The 21,396-nt window shown below is 45.3% G+C and overlaps 1 pseudogene; it reads right to left on the bottom strand.

Moving 5' to 3' along the window:
• Nucleotides 1–16,374: 16,374 nt before the first annotated feature.
• On the bottom strand, nucleotides 16,375–16,827 carry Rpl23-ps3 (ribosomal protein L23,pseudogene 3; annotated as a pseudogene).
• Nucleotides 16,828–21,396: the final 4,569 nt, after the last annotated feature.

Below are 21,396 nucleotides of genomic sequence, written 5' to 3'. Positions count from 1 at the left end.
CACTGTAGATTTATGTGGTGCTGGGGACTCAGCCCAGGCCTTCATGCATACTACACAAGCTTGCTACAGTCAGAGCCACATTCCCAACCCAGTGTGACCTCAGAGACAGTTTCTTATGTTTTCCTCTTTTACTATTTAACTTAAAAACATTTTTTTACTTATTCACTTTGCATCCTGCTCACTGCCTCCCATTCCCAGTCACCCCCCTCCCACAATCCTTCTACTCTGAGAGGGTGGGGGCTCATGAATATTCCCCCAGCCCCCACATCAAGTCTCTGCAGTCTAGGTGCATCCTCTCCTACTCACGCCAGACAAGGCAGCCCATACAGAATATATCCCACATCCAGGCCACAGCTTTTGGGGTAACCCCTGTTCCAGTCGTTCAGGACCCACTTGAAGACCAAGCTGCACATCTGCTACTTTGTGCAGGGAGGCCTAGGTCCAGCCTGAATGTGCTCTTTGGTTGGTCATTCAGTCTGTGAGAGCCCCTAAGGGTCCAGGTTAGTTTCTGAGCCTTCAGTGCTCACCCACTTTGCTAAGCGAATAGCTCCATAAAGGTTACTGTGAGGACTGGAGATAATAAATGTTCCCAGTGGTTGGTCAACAAGTGCTATTATTATTTCTAGAGCAATGCGTTAGTCATTAATCTTACTACTGTAAGAAAAATGAGTTGTCATACTTCATTAATTTTTTTCAAATTCAACTTTACTCAAGTGTCCACTTTATGTTACAAAATAACACATCAGCCTCAAAACTGACGTCATAACAAAATGAGGAGAGAGTGCTGGTGGGCCAGTGGTTGAGTGGGTATCTTTGGGATTGTGCCCAGTTGTTGATCCAATGGTTCCCTCTAATCCACTGACACCCCTGCCTTCTAGGTTGGCCATGTGCCATTTTGTGTGCGAATAGAAAACACTTGTTCAACCACAGCCCTACCTGGACAGTACAGAGGGAAGCCAGCGGTCTCAGTACACATTCTGTTTACCTAAGTGCAACACCAGAGGATGCCATGATTGACAAAGAAATAAACAGATCCCCAGCGGTGGTGAGGCCTCCCCAGAAATGCCTGGGGTGCTGAGGCAGTGGTCATGCCTGCAGCTCAAGTCCATCTGTTTTCTCTGGTGGTTCCTGAGTACTGTCCCCTTGTGGTTTGCATCATTCTCCAGATTAGCCAACTCCAGCCCTCCTCAGTCCACTGATTCAATAGCTGTCTTATTCCAACACACGCCTCCTCTCTTTGGGAACCAGATGTGAAGTTTCAAAGCAGCAGAAGCCAGTCTGGCCAGTGCCTGGACACCTGCTTCAGCGGGCAAGCCAGTCAGCTGCTGCTTCTGATGGTCTTGGCCCTCTTTCAGGGCAGCATGGGGTGTAAACTCCACCAAGTGCACACACAGGCAGCTGAGGGAGCCTCGTAAATTAGGGCTTTGTTTGTTTACTTTAGGCAGACATAGTGGTGTAGTGAAGAGAGCTTGGCCTTCAAAAGCCAAAAGCAAGGGTTTGAAGGCTGACTGGTTAGGGATTTTTTTTTCTTTTTAGGGGTGGGTTGGGGTGGGGGTGGGGACCTATGACACATAGTCTTCATAGCACTGATCACTATCATCTGTTGGGGTATTGGCTAATGGGCAGTCTCCACCACAATACAAATTTTCTCAGGAAGTCAGGGACGGTCCTGTCCGTCATTCTATCACTGAAGCCAGGACAATATTGGGAGCATAGCAGGTACTTAGAAAAGAACGAATGAATGGATAGATGAATGAATGAATGAATGAATGAATAAGTTCCAAATCTGCTTCTTAGATTCATTGGCTCATGATTCTAGGAAAGTCGTTTATCTTCTTTGGGTTCAGTTTGTCAACTGTAAAGTGCAGGCTTTGGGTCTCTCTCTTAAGGTTTTAGAGTTTACTCAAAAGGAACTGACGATGTGGTTCAGTTGGTAGAGTACTTGCCTAGTGTGATGGTTTGCATATGTTGGGCCAGGGAGTGGCACTATTAGGAGGTGTGGCCTTGTTGGAGGAAGTGTGTCACTGTGGGGTGGGCTGGGACACCCTCCTCCTAGCTGCCTGGGGATGCTCAGTCTGTTCCTGACTCCCTTTGGGTGAGGATGTAGAACTCAGCTCCTCCTGCACCATGCCTGCCTGGATGCTGCTATGCTCTTGCCTTGATGATAATGGACTGAACCTCTGACCCTGTAAGCCAGCCCCAATCAAATATCATCCTTTATAAAACTTACATTGGTCATGGTGTCTGTTCACAGCAATAAGACCCTGACTGAGACACCTAGTATGCATGAAGCCCCAGGTTCCATTCCCAGCCTCAAATAAAATGACATTTCATCACATTCCTATAATTCGAGCACCTGTGAGGTGGATCAGATATTCAAAGTTATCCTCAACAAGGATCCTCAGTCATTACATAGCAAGTTCAAGACCAGCCTGGGCTAAAATGAGACCCTATCTCAAAGCAAAGGAATATCAAGAAATTACCCTGTGTCTCTGCGCTGAGCATTCTGGCAAGCCTTGAAAACAGTGAACAACAAAGCCAGGAACAGGATTTGCCCATACGAAGTTTTGAGAGAAGCAACCAAATATGTACATTCGTAAAGAAATATTCATTGGGAAGGCAATTCCGTTATTACACTGCTTGCTACACATGTATGAGGCATGAGTCTGCTTCTTCTTTCCATCCTACAGGTGGCTAAATACTGGACCTAAAAGCCTTCTACTAGGACAATCGAATGCCTCATAAACAAATCTGGTCAGCAGATTCTACCTTAGCGCAGAGCTCATGTTTTGAGAAGACACAAACAAATCCTGGAAGCATTCTGGGTCGTTGTTAGAACAGATTCTTAGACCTACTTGCCGAAGACTCCTTTGAATGACAGATGTTTAAAGCACTTTACTTAGCATGTCTATGAGGGTTTTACCTGCTTATGTGTACCATGTGTGTGCCTGGGGCCCACAGAGGCCACCAGAGGGCCTCAAATCCCCTGAGACTGGAGTTACAGATAGTTGTGAGCCACTGTGTGGGTACTGGCAATTACGCCTGGGTCCTCTGGAAAAGCAACCAGTGCTCTGCCCTTAACCTCTGAGCCATCTCTCTAGCACCTGAAAGAAGGGTAGGCCCTTAAAGAAACTAAAGATATCTTTCCATATAGCCTTCCCAAAGACCTAGATGCTCGTTCTAGGGACATGAGTGTAGCATGGAGTTTAGCTACACAACTTTGTGTTCCTGGTGGGTCACATGCTTCCAGCCACCTGCCCAGGAAATCCTTGGATTCACAAGTGGAAGACACAAACACACACCAGTTAATTTTAAAATGTCTTGGCTACCTCAAAGGCTGGGCACTCCTAAACCTTCCCCCACTACCCCAGGCCAAGTCCCCTTTCCTTATAACGTTGGAGCATCTGTCTTCAGTCTTTTGGCCCAGAACCATCTGGCAGATGTTAAAATGGAGCAGGGACTATGAAGGACTTGTTTGTTCTGCCTTGGCAGAGCTAAACTGTCAACTCTCCTGCATTGTGTGTCCTTTCCTGGACAGCAACTTTTGTCTGTAGATGGATAGGGCAATTTTTGCCCTATGGCTACCTTGCCATGACAAGCAAACTTGTCTGGAGGTAAAGATGCTCAATTCTTCTTTGAAGGGGAATGGAGAAGCTGCAGGAGCAGACATGTCTCATGGTCAAGTGATCCTTAATAATGAAACAACATTAAATGTCATATTTTGTGGATTTCTGATGTTTTTAAAGACTACCTATTTATGTAACATATATTTGAACTGTTAATCATTTCTATCTGAGTAAATTGAAAGCACTGTATTATAAATTAAATTAGAATCTAACATAAGCATGAGTGTACTTTATGGTCCTTAACTTATGTTACTTGATCATCTTAAACAGTTTGTAATAGCAGCTATAATAGGACTGGGTCAAAGCCTTGTGTTCTTAATTGAGTTGTATAGGCACAATGTCTATTGAAGAGTAGCAATATTAATTTCAAATTTTGTATCAATGCATAAATTAATACCAATGAAAACCTTAATTCTCTCCATATAAATTTTGTACTAATGTAAGAAATTATGATTTTATATCAATTATAAAGATTTCTATCAATGTAAGATTATGGCTACACAAGTTTTGTTCAAGAATAAATTTAGTAATCCATCCCATCTATTTCCTCCCTGCTCAAAATTATGACCATTCCCAAATTATCCCTTAGAATGACAACCTAACTACAATTTGTAAAATAATGATGACTAGCCATCCAAACCCAAGGAATCAGGCCAACGACTCCCCATGGCTTCTTTCTGATGAATAGGGGCAATGAGAAAATCTTTAAAGGGGTGGGGAAGGGTAGGAAAATCAGAAAAATTGGTTAGACTTAAGAAAGCAAGCTTTATCATCTGTTGACTGAAGTCCTGACTGGATTTGTCTGTAAGGCTGGATGAGGCGAGATCATCTGGAATCAGTAGCAACTCCTGAAGCTGTTCTGGAAGCAAGTGTCTGGACAGCATCAGGAAGCAGGGAGCTGGAACAGCAGGTCAGTGCAGCATCTCTGAGGATGAATCTTGTCAAAGCTGTACATTCTGTTATATCTGAATCTCACAGCCAAAGTTTTAGTACCATTAAGATATTTGTATGGCTTGTGTAGGGTGCACAGATCGGTTAAGGATGAAATGTTGTTCCTTGTCTTTTAATAAGTTAATTTTATAATAACTAATTGTGATAACTTTTTACTTATGCCATAAGAAGGAGGGCACAAAGAATTTAAGGATTCTATAATCAACAAGATTTATTGTCTAATTTTAGCTGAAGACTTGAGCAGAGACATTTATATGTCTTAGTCAGTTTTTGGACTGCTCCCACGTTGAGGAATCAGCAGATTGAGTTGCCTGTCTTGTGACTTGGGCTCTTTGATCTTCCACAATGCCTTGCCTGACAGGCTGGGTGCTCTGTGCATGTTTCAGAACCAAGCCACATCACTGATTCACTGTTACCCAGACAGTTATTTCCAGACTGTGGAAGTTGAGGATTATGACAGTAAAGTTCATGTCCCTCAGAATTTATGATCTAAGGACGGTCTCCTACAGGTAAGTGATGTAAACTCAGGGCTGGGAGAGGCAAATTATGGGGTATGTGAAACCATTTGCAAGGGTTCCAATCCAGGTTTGGTGAATATGGTATGGCAAAAGCATGAACACCCATGAAGGCGGGAACTGCATATGTGAATTCCCTGGTAATTCTGAGGCCTAAGCACCTGGTGGCTTCTCCTAAGTGCTGGATCAATGGTGGAACCAAAGAATGGATGGATATAGTGATGTCTGAAAGAGTAGGCCAGTTTGGAGCTATGAACAATGTTCCATATGAGATTATGACCACAGAAAGGCTTGACTAGATTAAGAATCCCACTGAGTGGGGCTGAAGTGAAATCACTGAGATTCAGCGTGACTAGTTCAGTGCTACAGAAGCAGAGGGAGGTTGGTTGTGGTCAGTTTTACAAACCATGTTCAGAAGTTTGAGTTTTGTGTTGTGGGAAATAAGAAACCCAGGAGACATATTAAGTGAGTAATAGAATCAGATGAAAATCTACTATTAGCAGTTGACCATAAGCTGTAGACCAAGATTTCGTGTGTGTGGTTTATGAGTGTGTGTGCCTGTGTGTGCCTGGTTTTATGTGTATGGAAGCCAGAGGTTAATACTGGGTGGCATTTTCTATTGCTCTCTACTTAATTTTTGAGACATGGTTCCTCACTGAATCTTAGCTAGACCAGCTGCCAGCAAGTCCTCCAGATCCTCATGTCTCTGCCTCCCAGTACTGAGATTCAAGTGCACACTGCTCCTTCAGGCTTTTTATATGTGTGCTGGAGACTTGGGTCCTCCAGCAGGCGCTTTACACAGTGAGCCCTTCCACTCCATATCAATATGGTTTTACATATAGTCTCTTAATTCAGAACAACCCCACAAGGCATATACTATCCCCTGGTTTACAGACAAGATTATGTGTTTGACCTAAGGTCAAATAATGCAGTTGGTATTGAACACTACGTCCTTCAAAATGCCAAAGCCTGGAGAACTTGCATCTAAACAACTACAACTACAGAGAACCGAGACATGTTTGAACTAGAAGTAACCAGAAAGTTGAGCTCTCTCAAGAGGTCCCCTGCGCATTCAGAGCAGCTGTCAGGGAGGACAGGCCTTGAGGGTAGAGTGACGTGAAGTGAGTATAAGGCTGTTCTAGAACCACTTTAACAAAACTTCAAAACCAGCCTCAAGTGGGTAAAGTTCATCTGCGAGTAAACCAGGGCAAACCTCAAGAGTCCATCAAGGAAAATAGCAAACCCAGACACCCAAAGTACAGCATTCACAATATCCAGTATATGACGACATATTTGCAGACTTGTAAAGATGCTAGAAACATTACCTGTGGTTAGGAGACAAACTTTCAATAGAAACAGACTTACAAGGGGCATTGATTGCTAGACAGAGGAGATAATGAGTTTTAAACAGTTATAAACACACCCCTTCACAATTATTTAGTTTTCAGTGAATTGGCTCTGATGTGGAGGTCAGAGCACAACTGTGGGAGTTGTTCTTTTTCTTCTATTCCATGTGGGTCCCAGGGTTGAACTCAAATTGGCAGGACCAGTAACAAGTGCCTTTTCTTGCTGAGCCATCTCTGGCCCAAATGAACATACTCAATTTAAGGAAAATGATAAACAAAATAAGAAGGGAAGTTTCAGCAATGAAATGAAAATTATAAAACAATTAATTAAAAACATGTTATGTTTAAAATTCATTCCTTGGTCAATCCCAGAAACTGTGGTCACCCAGTGGCAGAGTACTTGCCTAGTGTGTATGACAGGCTGGACTTTACCACCTCTACGATCACTTTCTCTCCCTCTCCCTCTCCCCCCCCCCTCTCTCTCTCACACACACACACACACACACACACACACACACACACACACACACATACACACCAGAAAGGGCCAGGGAAGTGGCTTAGTGGGTAAAAGCACTCACCAAGTAATTTTGATGACCTGAACTTGATATCTGGAACCCATGGAAAACTCGAAGTAGAACAAATTCCACAAGTTGTCCCCTGGTCTCTACATGTGCACTCGTGCCACATAGATGTGTGCACGCACATTGCACTCAGCCACGTAATAGTAACAATCTTTTAATCCCAGAAAGTTATTTTATAAACATAAGTTGACTTCATAGTTTACATGGAGAGTCAAAAGAGCCAGAGTAACCAATCCAGAGCTGAAAATCTGGACACTGTCCAGATTCTATGCCCAGGCACAATATGCTTATTACAATCCCAGCTCTCAAGAATCCAGGGCAGGAGGGTCATATGTTCTAGACCAACCAGGGCAATGTAGCAAGACCATGTCCCAAAAGGGAGAAAAGGGTAAATTTTAATATACAGCTATAACAACCAAGGTTATGTAAGCCAGGCATGGTCACACATGACTGTAACTTCAGTAGTAGGGAGGTGGAGGCAAGAGGATCAGGAGTTCTGGGCTAGCCTGAGCTACATAAGACCCTGTCTCAAAAACAGCAAACTACAGTATGACTTGGTAAAACAATGAACAGATAGATTAATGAAACGGGAGAGTCCAGAAACTAGATCCGTATTAATTAGCCAATGACTGACAGAGGCATAAGCAGTGGGATAGAGGGAAGACCATGATTTTAGCTAATGGTGCTGCAACAACTGGACATCCATGTACAAAAAGAGAAACCGAGATACAGATCTTGTTATAACCATCACAGAAGTTAACTCAGACCTACTATAAGGCTCTAAGAAGCTAAAAGAGAAAGCCATGACCTTCGATAGCTGATGACCTTTCAGCTGTATAACACTCAAGGCAAGATTTGTACAAGAATTAATAAGCTGGAGTTTATTGAAATGAGAGCTATGCTCTGCAGAGGATGTCACTAAAGGAATGAGTAGACAAACCACGGAATGAGGGGAAATATTTACAGAGACATCTGATAAAAGAGCTCTATTTAAAATAGACAATGTTTCTAATTCAATAAGACAAACTATTTTTTTCATGTGTGCATACATGTTCATGTGTGTGCAAATGCACACATGTGGGGGGGGGGTGCAGAGGACCGCCTCGGGCACCACCTACTTTCTAATCAATCTAGCTTTGCTTATTTAAAAGCAGGGTTTCTAGGTGGGTGGAAAGTAGGCTAGGGTGGCTGACCAGGGAACCGCAGGGATCCAGTTGCTGCCTCCCGGCATGGGGATTGCATAGATCCTCCGGTGGGTTCTAGGGACTCAAATCCCTGCACCTACAAGACAAACACTTTACAGGCTGGTTGTCTCCAAAATGGGCAAGACTTGAGCAGACCCTTCGGTGAGAAAGATATGCAGGCGGCAATGAAGACCTGGTCAGCATTCTTTGTGATTAGGAAATTGCACACCAATAATGAAGCCCATCACACACTGTCAGAATGGCCCAAATCCAGAAGAAAAACACCAGACCTGGTAAGAATGTGGGGCTTTCCTTTAAAAGGTCTTTTTAAAACCTTGTACTGGGAGCTGAAGAAATGGTTCAGGGGTTAAAAGCATCTGCTACAGGGTTGGGGATTTAGCTCAGTGGTAGAGCGCTTGCCTAGGAAGCGCAAGGCCCTGGGTTCGGTCCCCAGCTCCGAAAAAAAGAACCAAAAAAAAAAAAAAAAAGCATCTGCTACTCTGAGAGAGGACATGAAGTCAGTTCTAGAAACCAGGTGGGGTGGCTCGCAAATAGTTTTTACTCCGGTTCCAGCTAATCCAGCTTTTCTGCCCCTGCGGGTGTGTATATACACGAACACACACACAAATACAATCAAAGTCTTTTTAAAAAAAGTTTATAAGATAAAATTAACAGCAGATAAAAACACTGTAGAAGAAAAGTTTAGTGAATTGGAAGGCAAGGAAGTAGAAATGATTGAAACCAAATCACAGAGTTGGTAATGATGTGGCTCAGGAGTAGAACACTTTCTAGGATGTGCAAGGTAGGTCCTGGATTTGAACTCCAACACTGAAATAAGACCAAAACTGTAAACAAACAAAACTCCCAAAACAACAAAAGTTCTTAAGCTACAGGGAGGGGAGAAATAGCAAAGCTTCAAATCTTACACGTTTATGGAAACTTGAAGCATATAGTTCCACGATGTGTCCTGTGAAGGATGGAATACAGAACCCTCACTGAGGCAGCAGAGTGAAATCTCTACAGAAGGGGTTGAGGTGTAGCTCAGTGACAGCACTAGCCTGGCATGCTCAAGGGCCTGGATTGGACACCCTGTACCAGACAAGATTAATTTTTGCAAACAAATAAATGATAGAAAGACACGGAATGAAAAATAATAAACGTGCAAATGCTGACGCTGCAAACCAGGGCAGAGTAACACAAGCTGGGGATTAAAGAGAAAACCCACAACTCTATCCCAGGTAAAATGGACTTCCAAAGGGTAAGGCAGGGGCTGGAGAGAGGGCCCAGCAGTAGAGGACCCAAGGTCAGCTTTCAGAACTCAGGTCAGGAGGCTCATTACCACCTATAATCTCAGCTCCATGGGATGTGACACCCTCTTCTGGCTTTCACAAGCACCTGCACATATGTGTCCACACACACAATTAAAACAAACAAACAAACAAACAAACAAAAGCTGAGAGGATTTGTTAACCCTGAGCTGTGTGCTCTGTAGGAAATGCTAAAGGAAGTTCTCCAAGATGGAGGGACATACCAGGAGGTGGAGATCCAGTTTGCATGCACGAATGAAGGTTCCGGGAATGCCCCATATGTGGAAATGTGGAAGCATTGAAGATGTTTTCTTGTTAATCCACTTCTTCAAAGGATAATTAAAATCAAGGCATAAAGATGCTTCTGGAAGAAACATTATGATGGCTGCCCAAGGAGAACCCCAAACTCAGTTGTAAGTTACATGGTTGGTGACAGAGGCTACAGAAAAACTGCATTTGGGAAATGAGTGCCTTGGGTGCTGTGCCCAGCACCAAGAGAGAGTGTGTGGACTATAGAAGACAGGTGCAGTGGGAATATTAGCTGTCAGGCTGATACGTGGCTAGCAGATCTCTAAGTGCAATGTGCTGATGCTTGAAGTGACATCAAGCATTGGTAGACTAGACCACTTGGCAGGCACCAAGCCCATGAGGGATCCTGTGTTCAAACAAACAAGCAAACAAACAAACCAAGTGCCTGAGGAACAACACCCAAGGCTGGCTCTCTGGCCTCAACACACACGATGTATACATGTATGTACCCGCACAAGCACATACCTACACACACAAAGAACTACTTTAAGTTCATGCCTATACAAGTACATGAAAGAAAGTCCATCATGTTGCTATACAGAAAAAAAATTGAATGTGAAAAGCATAGTGAGACCCTGATTTTAAAAAGGAGAAGAAAGGTAGGGATTGCTCTATTATAGAACTTAAATTTAGTTACCAGAACTAACACCAGGCAGCTCCAACCACCTGTAACCCCAGCTCCAGGAATTTGAGCTCTCACACACATGTGTACATGCATGTATACACGTGGACATACATATACACATAAGCAAAATCAGCTCAAGGAAGTTGCAGACTTAAGTATAATTATGTCGGTATAAAATGTAAATGGACCGATCTACTATCCATTAAATGGCAGAATCCTCAGGTCAGATTAGGGGGAGAAAGAGCTAGAGCCAACCATGCACTTAACAAGACAGCATATCAAACACAGATACATGCAGGTAGGTTAAAATTCCAGGAATAGAACAAGATAGGCCGTGCAAAATAAATACCAGGAAACCTGGAATGGATACAGTAGCATCTGACAAAGTAGACTTCAGAACAAGGAGGTGTGTGTGTGTGTGTGTGTGTGTGTGTGTGTGTGTGTGTGTGTGTGTGTGTATGACATGAGTGTCATGCCTGTAGAGGTCACAAGAGGGCATCCCCTGGAGCTGGAGTTGCAGGTGGCTGTGAGCCTTTTCCTGTGGGTGCTAGAACTCTGGTCCTCTGGGAGAGCATGGTGCACCCTTACCAGCCAAGCCACTCCTCCAGTCCCCAGAGCTATTTCTTAGTAGGAAAATCAATCCCAGATTTGTACACACTTTGTGTCACAGAGGGGAAAGCCCACAGGTTAGAAAAGCTACAGGATGACGTGATCGGATGACTTCTGAAAATACGTGTACCCGCTTCAAGACTCCTCTTCTAAAACAAAATAAACCAGCCCAAATGTTAAAACTGCTAAAAACAAAGAAATGCCCGGCATCCTACAGCAAATTAAGAAGCATTTATTCATGAGAGACTCCCCAACCTGGGGTAAGAACTGTGGGATTCTGTGTGGTTTTAGCCCGGGTCTCCAACACCATGACACCACTGTGCCTACTTTCCCCCACTCAGCCCATCCCCCAACCTTAGTTACCTTGGCCAGCATTCTCTCTGGAGTGGCAACTTTTGAAAGCGCAAAGCTTCGTTGTGAGGAGGGACTCACTTAACTTTGGTCTGCTCTTGGAGCACACACATCAAGAACCAAACACCAATGTCAGTGATGGAGCACGGGAAAAAACCACAGCTCAGCTGGCCTGAGGATGAATCCCAACTGAAGCAAGCTGGGCACCAGGGGATACAGGCAGTGAGGTCCTTGTAGTTGGGCCTTGACATTCCTTACACATCCTGGCAGCATACACATGCAGGAGGGAGCGAAGCGTGACCTAGCTGTCCACCCGCTCTTGGTAGAACTTGAGGCAGACAGGTGGAGGAAGCCTTAGAGGGCCCAACGGCAAGACCTGTAAACTGCCTGGGTTTCCAATTATCCCTCAATTCATCAGGTTCTGACAGAACTGTTACAGAATGTGGAAGTCTTAGTCATGTGGGATGTTTGAGTGAAGCCTCTGACATCATTAGCAGAATACTAGACAATGAGGGCATGAGTACAATCCCTGGAAAGCAAGGTTGCAAAAGACAAGATGGCTGGAGAAATTGCTTGGGGATAAAGGGCTTTGCAGTGCAAGTGTGAAGACCAGGGTCGGGTCCCTAGCACCCATGTGAATGCCAGGTGGGTGGCAGCCACCTGCAAACCCAGCACCTAGAAAAGGAGACACGATTCCAGGAGCCAGCTAATTGTGTGAGTGAGCTCTAGGTTCCATTGAGAGATCCTGATTCAACAGAGAAGGTGGAAAGTGATAGAGGAAGATTTCCAATGTCATCCTCAGGCCTCCACACTAATGCACACGCATGCACACACACGCATGCACACACAAATTCCCACACAAGCACATTCATCCACACATCCGCAGGCATGCATACATTCAGACATAATATAACTCATGCACATGCAAGAAAGGAAGGAAGAAAGATAAGAAAGAGAAAGAGGGGCTGGAGAGATGGCTTGGTGGTTAAGAGCACCGACTGCTCTTCTAGAGGTCCTGAGTCAATTCCCAGCAACCACATGGTGGCTCATAACCATCTGTAATGGGATCCAATGCCTTCTTCTAATATGTCTGAGGACATCGATAGTGTACTCACATATATAAAAATAAATAAATCTTAAAAAATAAAAAAAAAGAAAGAGAAAAGAGAAAACAAAAACTCAAGACATCACTGGTCCCACACTGCAAACTTGACAAATTTAGTCCAGTAAAGGCACCAAGGGACAACTGCAAGGCAGGCAGACCCAAAGTCCATTTCGCAGGTGCTGGATGAACAATAGGCTTTAATAATAGAGATGGGCTAAGGACTGCTGAGGGGGAACAGTTGATACAATGATACATTAAGACTTAAGAGGCTCATCTGCCTTGACCTGAGCAGCCTTTGTAGACAGAGGTTCCCAGACCACAGGAAACCCATTCCACTGCGCATGCAAGATAAACTGTGCTTTTATAAGATTTAACACTTACACTTGAGAAAAAAGAAAAAATATCTTTCTAAAAACCAAGAACAGTATACTGCACACCCAGTCTGATGACTGGTGTCTGAAAACTTGGATCTCAGGCTGGAGAGAGGGCTCAGTGGTTAAGAGCACTGACTGCTCTTTCAGAGGACCCAGGTTCAAATCCCAGAACCTACATGGCAGCTCACAGCTTAACTCCAGTTCCATATCTGACCCTTTACTATTTACATTACCTTTATTGTGTGTTTATGTGCAAACCACCAACGCACATGAAATAAAAAATCAAGATAAACAATGGGCCTCATATAGCACATGTTCTGGTGAAATACTGAGGACCTTCCTGAAGCACTCGGGAACAAGACCCTGGCATTCCCACCATCAGTTCACGTGACACTATGCTGCTGGAGCTTGTCAGCATTTGATATGACAAAGTCATGAGGGCAATTAGGCTGTGTTGGGAGAAGTGAACTGCATTTTCAAAGAAAACTATCATGTACACAGACAAATTTGCTAACCTACACCTGTCTATATGCTACCAGTGATCAGCAGGAAAGGAAAAAATTGACATTTACAACAGCTTAAAAGTATAAAGTATTTAGAGGCAACTTTGATAAAATATTTAGGACATTTACACTAAAAATTAAAAAAAATATTGATGAAAAACAGCTTAAGTACACACATTAGTGGAGACTTCCACCATGTCCAGGGATCAAGAGAATAAAGTTATTAACAGGGCACTTCTCGTTACATGAATGGATAGATTTTAGAAACACCAATCAATTTCCAACAGGCATTTCTTTTTGTAGAAACTGACAGCTGGAGACTGACAAGGTGGCTCAATGGTTCAAGCACTTGCTGTAGAAGCCTGAGGACACAATTGTAAATCCCCAGAACCCATGCACATGCCAAGTGGTCCTCTTGTGACTCCAGCCTCAGAAGGCAGAGACAAGGACCTCCCAGAGTAGCTCGCTAGCTCGCTAGCTGGACTGGCTCTATCGGTAAGCTCTGGGGTTGATTGAGAGACCCTGCCTCACTAGATAGGGCAGAAGAGTGATAGTACCTGGTTCCAGACATTAATCTCGAACTTTCACAGCCACATACACATGTGCACACTCACCCTGCACACACATGCAAACATGCAGTCACATGCACACTATACACATACGAGAGAGAGAGAGAGAGAGAGAGAGAGAGAGAGAGAGAGAGAGCGAGAGCGCAAGCAGGCTATTGGCTCTGAAAGTTACATGGGGATATCATTTGATCTAGAGTAAAACTTGTGAACTGGAACACTGAAGAGCTATCGTTACTTACTCTCTAAACTTGCAACAGTGACACAGAAATCAAGAGCATATGCCACTGGCATTTTCTGGGAAAGTTAGAGGGACAGGACTGAATTGTTAGTCTAGAAATACAAAGTAGCCAGTCAATTTTCATCCAAAAGTCAGAACAGTTCAATGTAGACAGAGATGCACACTCTGGAAGAAGCTATGTGAGCATTTTCTTGAAGGAAGCAATGCCTTTCTTACCAATGGTCCTCAACCTGTGGGTCATGACCCCTTTGCACAGTTAAATGAAAACACAAATATTTAACATCTTGATTCATAACAGTAGTAAAATTACAGCTATGAAGTAGCAACAAAAATAATTTTGTGGTTGAGGGTCATCCCAGCAGGAGAAACTGTGTTAAAGCGTTAAGAAGGTTGAGAACTGCTACCTGAGACAACAGACATGATCTTGGGAACATGGAGGTTTCTCAGGCACGGCCTAGACAATGAGAAAAGCCAAAATGGAATTCATCAAAATATAGAGCTCTGCCCAGCAGAGACACCACTAAGAAAGTGAGTAGGAGGGAATCGGGGACGCTATGAACACACCTCTGTGTCTCTGTTGACGTGGAGTTTGCGTGTGTGGGCTGGCATGTGAACCTAAGATCTTGTACATGCCACGCAACAGCTCTCCCACCAAGCTACAGCCCGGGCCTTTCTAATCTTCTGTAAATGTCGAGACAGGGTCTTTCTGAGCTGTCTTCCCAGCCTGGAACCTGCTGTCACCCAGGCAGTACCTGAAGTCCAAGGGTCCTTGTGCCTCAGCCTCCCAAGCCCTGCCAGACCTAGTTGGAGAAAGATTTATATCTAGAGCCTACAGCTTCTATGACTCTGCATTAGGAAAACTCAAACTAAAATCTATTCTAAAAACTGGACAAAAGCTATGAACCGGCACTGTATAAACACATGGGAACACTCAACAGTTACAGAGACTCACGTGATTTTTCAGCAAACGTAATGGACAAGGAGAAAGGGTATCACACACACAGTCGGGAGGTTGGTGTGAACAGATCAATTAACTGTTGGTGTTTGACAAGAGGAGCCAGAGAATGCACGGGAGAAACAACAGTCGTTTCAGCAACTGATTTCAGACAGTTAGAGATCCATGTATAAAGGAAGGAAACCGAGCCCTTTCTTACATTATGTGAGAACTGAGCAGGGCAGGGCTAGAAGTTTTTAATGAACCTAGCATTTCAGTTTTGCAGGATGGAAAGTTCTAGAGAGTAAATGTAACCTGAAAGTTTTCAACATTACTAATCTGTCCCTTTAAAATAGCTAAGATAGGGATGGAGAGATGACTCAGTGGTTAAGAGCACTGATTGTTCTTGCAGAGGACCTGGGTTCAGTTCCCAGCACCCACAACCATCTGTAACTCCAGCTACAGGGGATCTGGTGCCCTCCTCTGGCCTCCTTAAGTACTACCCCCCCACACACAAGTAAACAATAAAACAAATCTTTAAAAATTTTAATAAAATGTATTTAAAAGTTAAGCTTTTTAAAATAATGGGTCCTAATACCCAAACACAAGAGCTAAAACTTATAAAGTCTTAGAAGAAAATGGGTCAATCTTTATGACCTTGACATAGGCAAAGCCTTCTTGGACACATCAAAAGTAAATGAGCTCTGGGTTCGGTCCCCAGCTCTGAAAAAAACAACCAAAAAAAAAAAAAAAGTAAATGAGCTAAAGGCTTGGTAACCCATGCCTTTAGTCCCAGCACTCGGGAGGCAGAGACAGGTGGATCTCTGTGAGTTCAGAGCCAGCCTGGTGTGCATAGTGAGTTCTAGGACACCCACAGGGCTGTTACTCAGGGAAACCCTGTCTCACCCTCCCCCTGAAAAAGGTGAATTGAAGTTTCAAGAGGCATCTTCACAAAAGCAGAAAAGATAACGTGGGAAGTAACTGTAAGTCACTCAGACAAGGGGACTGTATCTAGAACATATAAATAATTCCATAATACAAAGGCAAACAATACAAGGCAGGGAATACGCACAAGTTGTTCTCCCAAAGAACAGGCAAATTTCCAGTGGACATCTGAAAAAAAGTGCCCAGTGTCATTGGTCAGCAGGGAAACGTAAACTAAGATCGCACGTGCTGCTCTATCCACTACAATGGCGATTAAAAGGAGACACACCAATTTTTTTTTCAGAGCAAAGACTTTTTAGTGAATATAATTTACAGAAACACCGGAGAATCACACAGCGCTTCCTGCACTGGGTGCAATCCTGGGCCACAAGTCTGCACGCTCCTTTGCAACAGGACCTGTGGTGGCAGAACCTTTCATCTCGACTTTATTGTTTACTAGGAACCCTGCATTATCTTCAAAATGAACACCCCACCCTTTCTTCCATATGACTCTCGTTGTTGAATTACCACTGTGGGATGTACTTTTTTCCTTAGTTCTGGTTTGCCTTTCTTAACTGTGGCCATCACCATGTCACCCACACCAGCAGCAGGAAGTCAGTTCGGTCGTCCCTTGATCCCCTTCACAGAGATGACGTACAAGGTTTTGGCTCCTGTGTTGTCAGCACAGTTGATCACAGCTCCTACCGGAAGACCTAGGGAAATCCGGAATTTCGCTCCGGAGGGCCCACCACGTCCTAGCTTCGACATCTTGAGTGACCAAAAAGAGTCAAAAAGGAAGTTAGTACAAGGGACACTGGGTATCAAGACACCAATTTTAATGAGGATGTACACCGCTGGAACCCTAGAAAATTGGCAGTTCCTTTCAGTTTTGAACACATTTAGTCTTGAAATTCCATACCCAAGTATATAATTCCCACTCCCCAAAAACACACATCCACACAAAAACTCATACATGGCCCAAAATGGAAATAACCCAAATGTCCATCAAAACAGTGAGTGAATAAATAAAATGTGGTATATTGATGGAGCAGTATTCATCCCGGAAAAGCAATGAAGGCGGACAGAGCAGACGTGGTTCCCACTGCATCGATGAAGAAAACTGGGGACAGAGGTCATTTACTCTGCAGCAGTGGGATGCGGAAGCAAGGCAGAGCACACAGTTAGCTGAATGGTTAGATAAAGTATCCACAACTGACCAACTGGATTTAAAGGGAGCATAGATTAGTGATTGAAAGACTGCTGGGGATTTCTCAGTTGATGTAGGAGGCAGGGAGGGATATGAATGAGTTCTGAAAATTTAAGGAGAGTAGTGTCTGAAGGCATTGCAGGGGTGGGTGAGAGGAGTCAGGAGCCATTGCAGGAGTGAGTGAGAGGAGTCAGGAGGCATTGCAGGGGTGGGTGAGAGGAGTCAGGAGACATTGCAGGAGTGAGTGAGAGGAGTCAGGAGGCATTGCAGGAGTGAGTGAGAGGAGTCAGGAGGCATTGCAGGGGTGGGTGAGAGGAGTCACGAGGCATTGCAGGAGTGAGTGAGAGGAGTCAGGAGACATTGCAGGGGTGGGTGACAGGAGTCAGGAGGCATTGCAGGGGTGGGTGAGAGGAGTCAGGAGACCTTGCAGGGGTGGGTGACAGGAGTCAGGAGACATTGCAGGGGTGGGTGAGAAGAGTCATGAGGCATTGCAGGGGTGGGTGACAGGAGTCAGGAGACATTGCAGGGGTGGGTGAGAAGAGTCATGAGGCATTGCAGGGGTGGGTGACAGGAGTCAGGAGGCATTGCATGGGTGGGTGACAGGAGTCATAAGGCATTGCAGGGGTGGGTGAGAGGGGTCAGGAGGCATTGCAGGGGTGGGTGAGAGGAGTCGGGCAGCATTGCAGGAGGGAGTAAGAGGTATTTGTTTTTTGGTGGTTTTTCTGATGCTAGACAGTTGGCCCTGTTCACTTAGCACTGTGGCTCAGAAAGTGGAAATGCCCAGCTGTTAGTGTGGAGGAGGGGAAGAGTCCGCAGCCCTCAGGCCTCAGAGGGAAGCCTGGGTCTGCCCCTTAGCTAAGAGACGATAGTTTTAGGTGAAGTAATGGGCAAGCTTGCCAAGGGGAAAACAGAAACGCGGAGCCCAGGGCGGGCAGCTGATACTCCGGCCCTTTCTGGTGTTGTTTTGTTTTGTTTTTGAGACGGTGTCTCTTGCTTTCTGTTGCTATGATAAAACATGGACAAGACCAACTCAGAGGGCTGTGCTTGGCTTACAGTTCCTGACCACAGAGCATCACGGAAAGAAGATAAAAACTTAGACCAAAAGCAATTTGAGGAGAAAAGGGTTCACCTGACTTACAGGTTGGTCTGTCATCAAAGGAAGTCAAGGCAGGAGCTGGAGGAGAGACCCTGTAGGAACTCTGCCTGCAGGCTCACTGCCCTGGCTAACTCAGATTTCCTGGCTCACCCTTGCCCAGGGGTCGCACCATGCACAGAGGGCTGGGCCTTCTCATATCAACCAGCCTGACCTCACACTGCCTATGTGCCTAAAGATAACCTTGAACTCCCCACCCTCCTGCCTCAGTCTCCCCAGTGTGCTAAGATTTCTTTCTCATTATGTGACACCATGCCAGACTCGTTCTGCCCTTCTTGTTTTGGCGGAGACCCTGACCCTGAGCATTCAATTGACCGTAGAGGTGTGGTGCGTAGGGGGCTGACTCAGAGGACCCAGCTTCCTTGTTCTAGCTCCACACTGCTCTTCAGCCTTGGACAGCCAAACTGAACATCTGTGCCTTGGTTTCCTCATCTGCAGTCAGAGACAACACCATCAGCCCTGTACCTCCCTACATTGTTGTGGGACCAAAATGGAGAATGCACGAAAAAGTGCTGCCAACAGGAAGGTCTCTCCTTGGGAGGGTTACTGTTGGGGTGGGAGATAAAGGAGGCCATGAAACGGATGGTTCTGTAAGCACCGGCATTCCTGTTTCTTTAAAATAAGATAAATAATAGATAAATAAAAAGGAGAGAGAGAGAGAGAGAGAGAGAGAGAGAGAGAGAGAGAGAGAGAACCCAGCATCTGCAGTAAGGACTGCCAGGTGCACAGTGTAGTTTTCCCAACTTTGAGAAGCAAAGACTAGAAAGAGGCCAACTGGCTGGTCCAGGAGTCCTCACCAATCGAATCTGAAGTCATGGCCCAGGGAATGGCTGCAGGCACTGGCCCAGGCCAGCTGGCCTTGTCCTAGCCCAGCAGGACTTGGGAAGGAAAAGGCCAACAGGAGTCATCCATATGGCCAGAGACCTGGTCCCTAGGCCATACCTAGTCCTGGATGGCCCATGAAGGGTGCTGCTTACCCACCAGGACATGTTTAGGAGTGTCACCATAGTCAGGCGGAGAGTTCATGGCTTTATCCCAAAATAGGCAGGCCAGGTCTCTAAATGGCTCCCCAGGTGGTTAGTCTCATTAGTGCTGAGGGTCTCAGTGGCCCTGCCAAACTGTGGGCTGTGGTCCAGTTGCAGGAAACTTAGTTCTTTCCAGGCCTACAGATATATCTCCCTAAATCCCTGGCTGGCTCTGAGCTCCTGAAATCAGTGTGTAACCTGGGCACAGTTCTTGAAATACAACTGTAAGATAGCCACACTCCCAAATCTGCTCAGCTGGGGCCAGAGGGGACCTCAGTGAACATCTGGGCCAGAGGGGACCTTAGTGAACATCTGGGCCAGTCCCTTCATTTCCAGACAGAGGGACAAGAAGCTCCAAAAGTTGCTAATGGTCAGAGGACAGAAGCAAGGAGCTTAATGGGCCTGGGAGCAGCCAAAGGCCAGTCTCTGCCCTCCCTGCCCCCTCTCTTCTCTACTGGTGATTTCAGACTCTCTCCTTGGACTGCCTTCCTCTCACCTCTCTAGAATTTCTTGGCTAGCCCTGCCCTCCCCACAACTCTACCTGTCTTCCATGGGCAGTTTCAGGGGTGAGGACAGGAGTGGAAGCTGTGGAACCAGCCCAGCTCACTGTGAACAGCACAAGAGATCATAAAATGTCTTCCTGAGGGCTGGGGAGATGGCTCCGTGTGTAAATGCACTTGCCAGGCAAGCTTTCCGATTGCCTGAACCACCTGCAGCGGCACACATCCTACAGCATGACGGGAGATGGAGACCTGAGAGTCTGCTAGAAGCTCAGCAAGCAACCAGGTAGCTGGAGGAGTCCACACAGAGAGCGCTCTCCTCAAAACAAAGTGGAGAGAGAGAGAACCGACTCGCCCTGAGCTGGCCTCTGACTTTCACATGTGCTGTGGTGTGCACACGCCCTGCAAATATTAATCAATAAATTATTCATTCATTTAGGGGCAGCAAGATGGCTCGGCAGGTAAAGGCGGCTTGCTGGCAAGCCTGAAAAACTGAGTCAATTCCACAGGCAAAGGGGGAGCGCTGACTCCCACAGTTTTTCTCTGACCTCGTCCATGCTCTCACTTGTGCATGTGCGTGTGCCCCCAAATCCCAGTAATAAATGCAAAACATTAAAACAGCTGGAAATCAGCTTATCTCTGGAGCCTGTCGTGAGCTGCCCCTGTCCCCTCCACCTGCCCTCAGCTGTGCATTCTTCACCCGGCACAACCTAGTCAGACCTTTTGGGGCCCCAGGACACAGAAACCGATCATTAGCTCTGCTCATCTTCAGTAAAAGAGACATGGGAGGGGCACTGGGTACATCTCTAGTGGGCTCAGCATTGTGACACAGGGGAGCATAGGGATGTCAGGGGTCCCACAATCCAGAGACTTTCCTAAGTTCAAATGACTGTTCTTGGCTTTTTTTTAAAAAACAAAATTAATTTTAAAAATAATATATTAAAATAAATAAATAATAAGTTATAATTAATAAATTCATAAAAATAATATATTTAAAAAATCACACACACACACACACACACACACATATACACACACCCCAAATAAGGAGATATTTCCTGTGGGAGATGGTTGGGAAACACATCCCAGGAAGTACGTGCTGAGCTGAGAGGTTAAAGTGACAGTGACCTGCAGGACCAGTGCTGGCTCTGGTGTGGCTGAAACCACAAACTGCAGAGCTGAGGGCACGGAGAGGCTCCCTGTGAAGGGTCTTCGGCTGTGTTACTGTTGGGATTCCACCCTGCTGGAGGGTGGGCAGGGTCATTGAAGTTTTGAGTAGACGGGATCAAGTGATTGTTCTAGACACACCCTTCTGGCTTATAAAGACCAGAAGCCGGGTGTCTAGAGCAAAGGTATCAAGGACAATCTGCCTTTTCCATCGTGTCCCAGACTTTCTAGAGCGGGCCCGAGGCAGGACAGCATTGAGAATAGTGTTTGTAGAGTCCCAGCGTCAGGAC

The sequence above is a fragment of the Rattus norvegicus genome, chromosome 1, assembly GCF_036323735.1.
Source record: "Rattus norvegicus strain BN/NHsdMcwi chromosome 1, GRCr8, whole genome shotgun sequence".
Taxonomy (NCBI): domain Eukaryota; kingdom Metazoa; phylum Chordata; class Mammalia; order Rodentia; family Muridae; genus Rattus; species Rattus norvegicus.
This window is presented reverse-complemented; position numbering and strand designations above follow the sequence as displayed.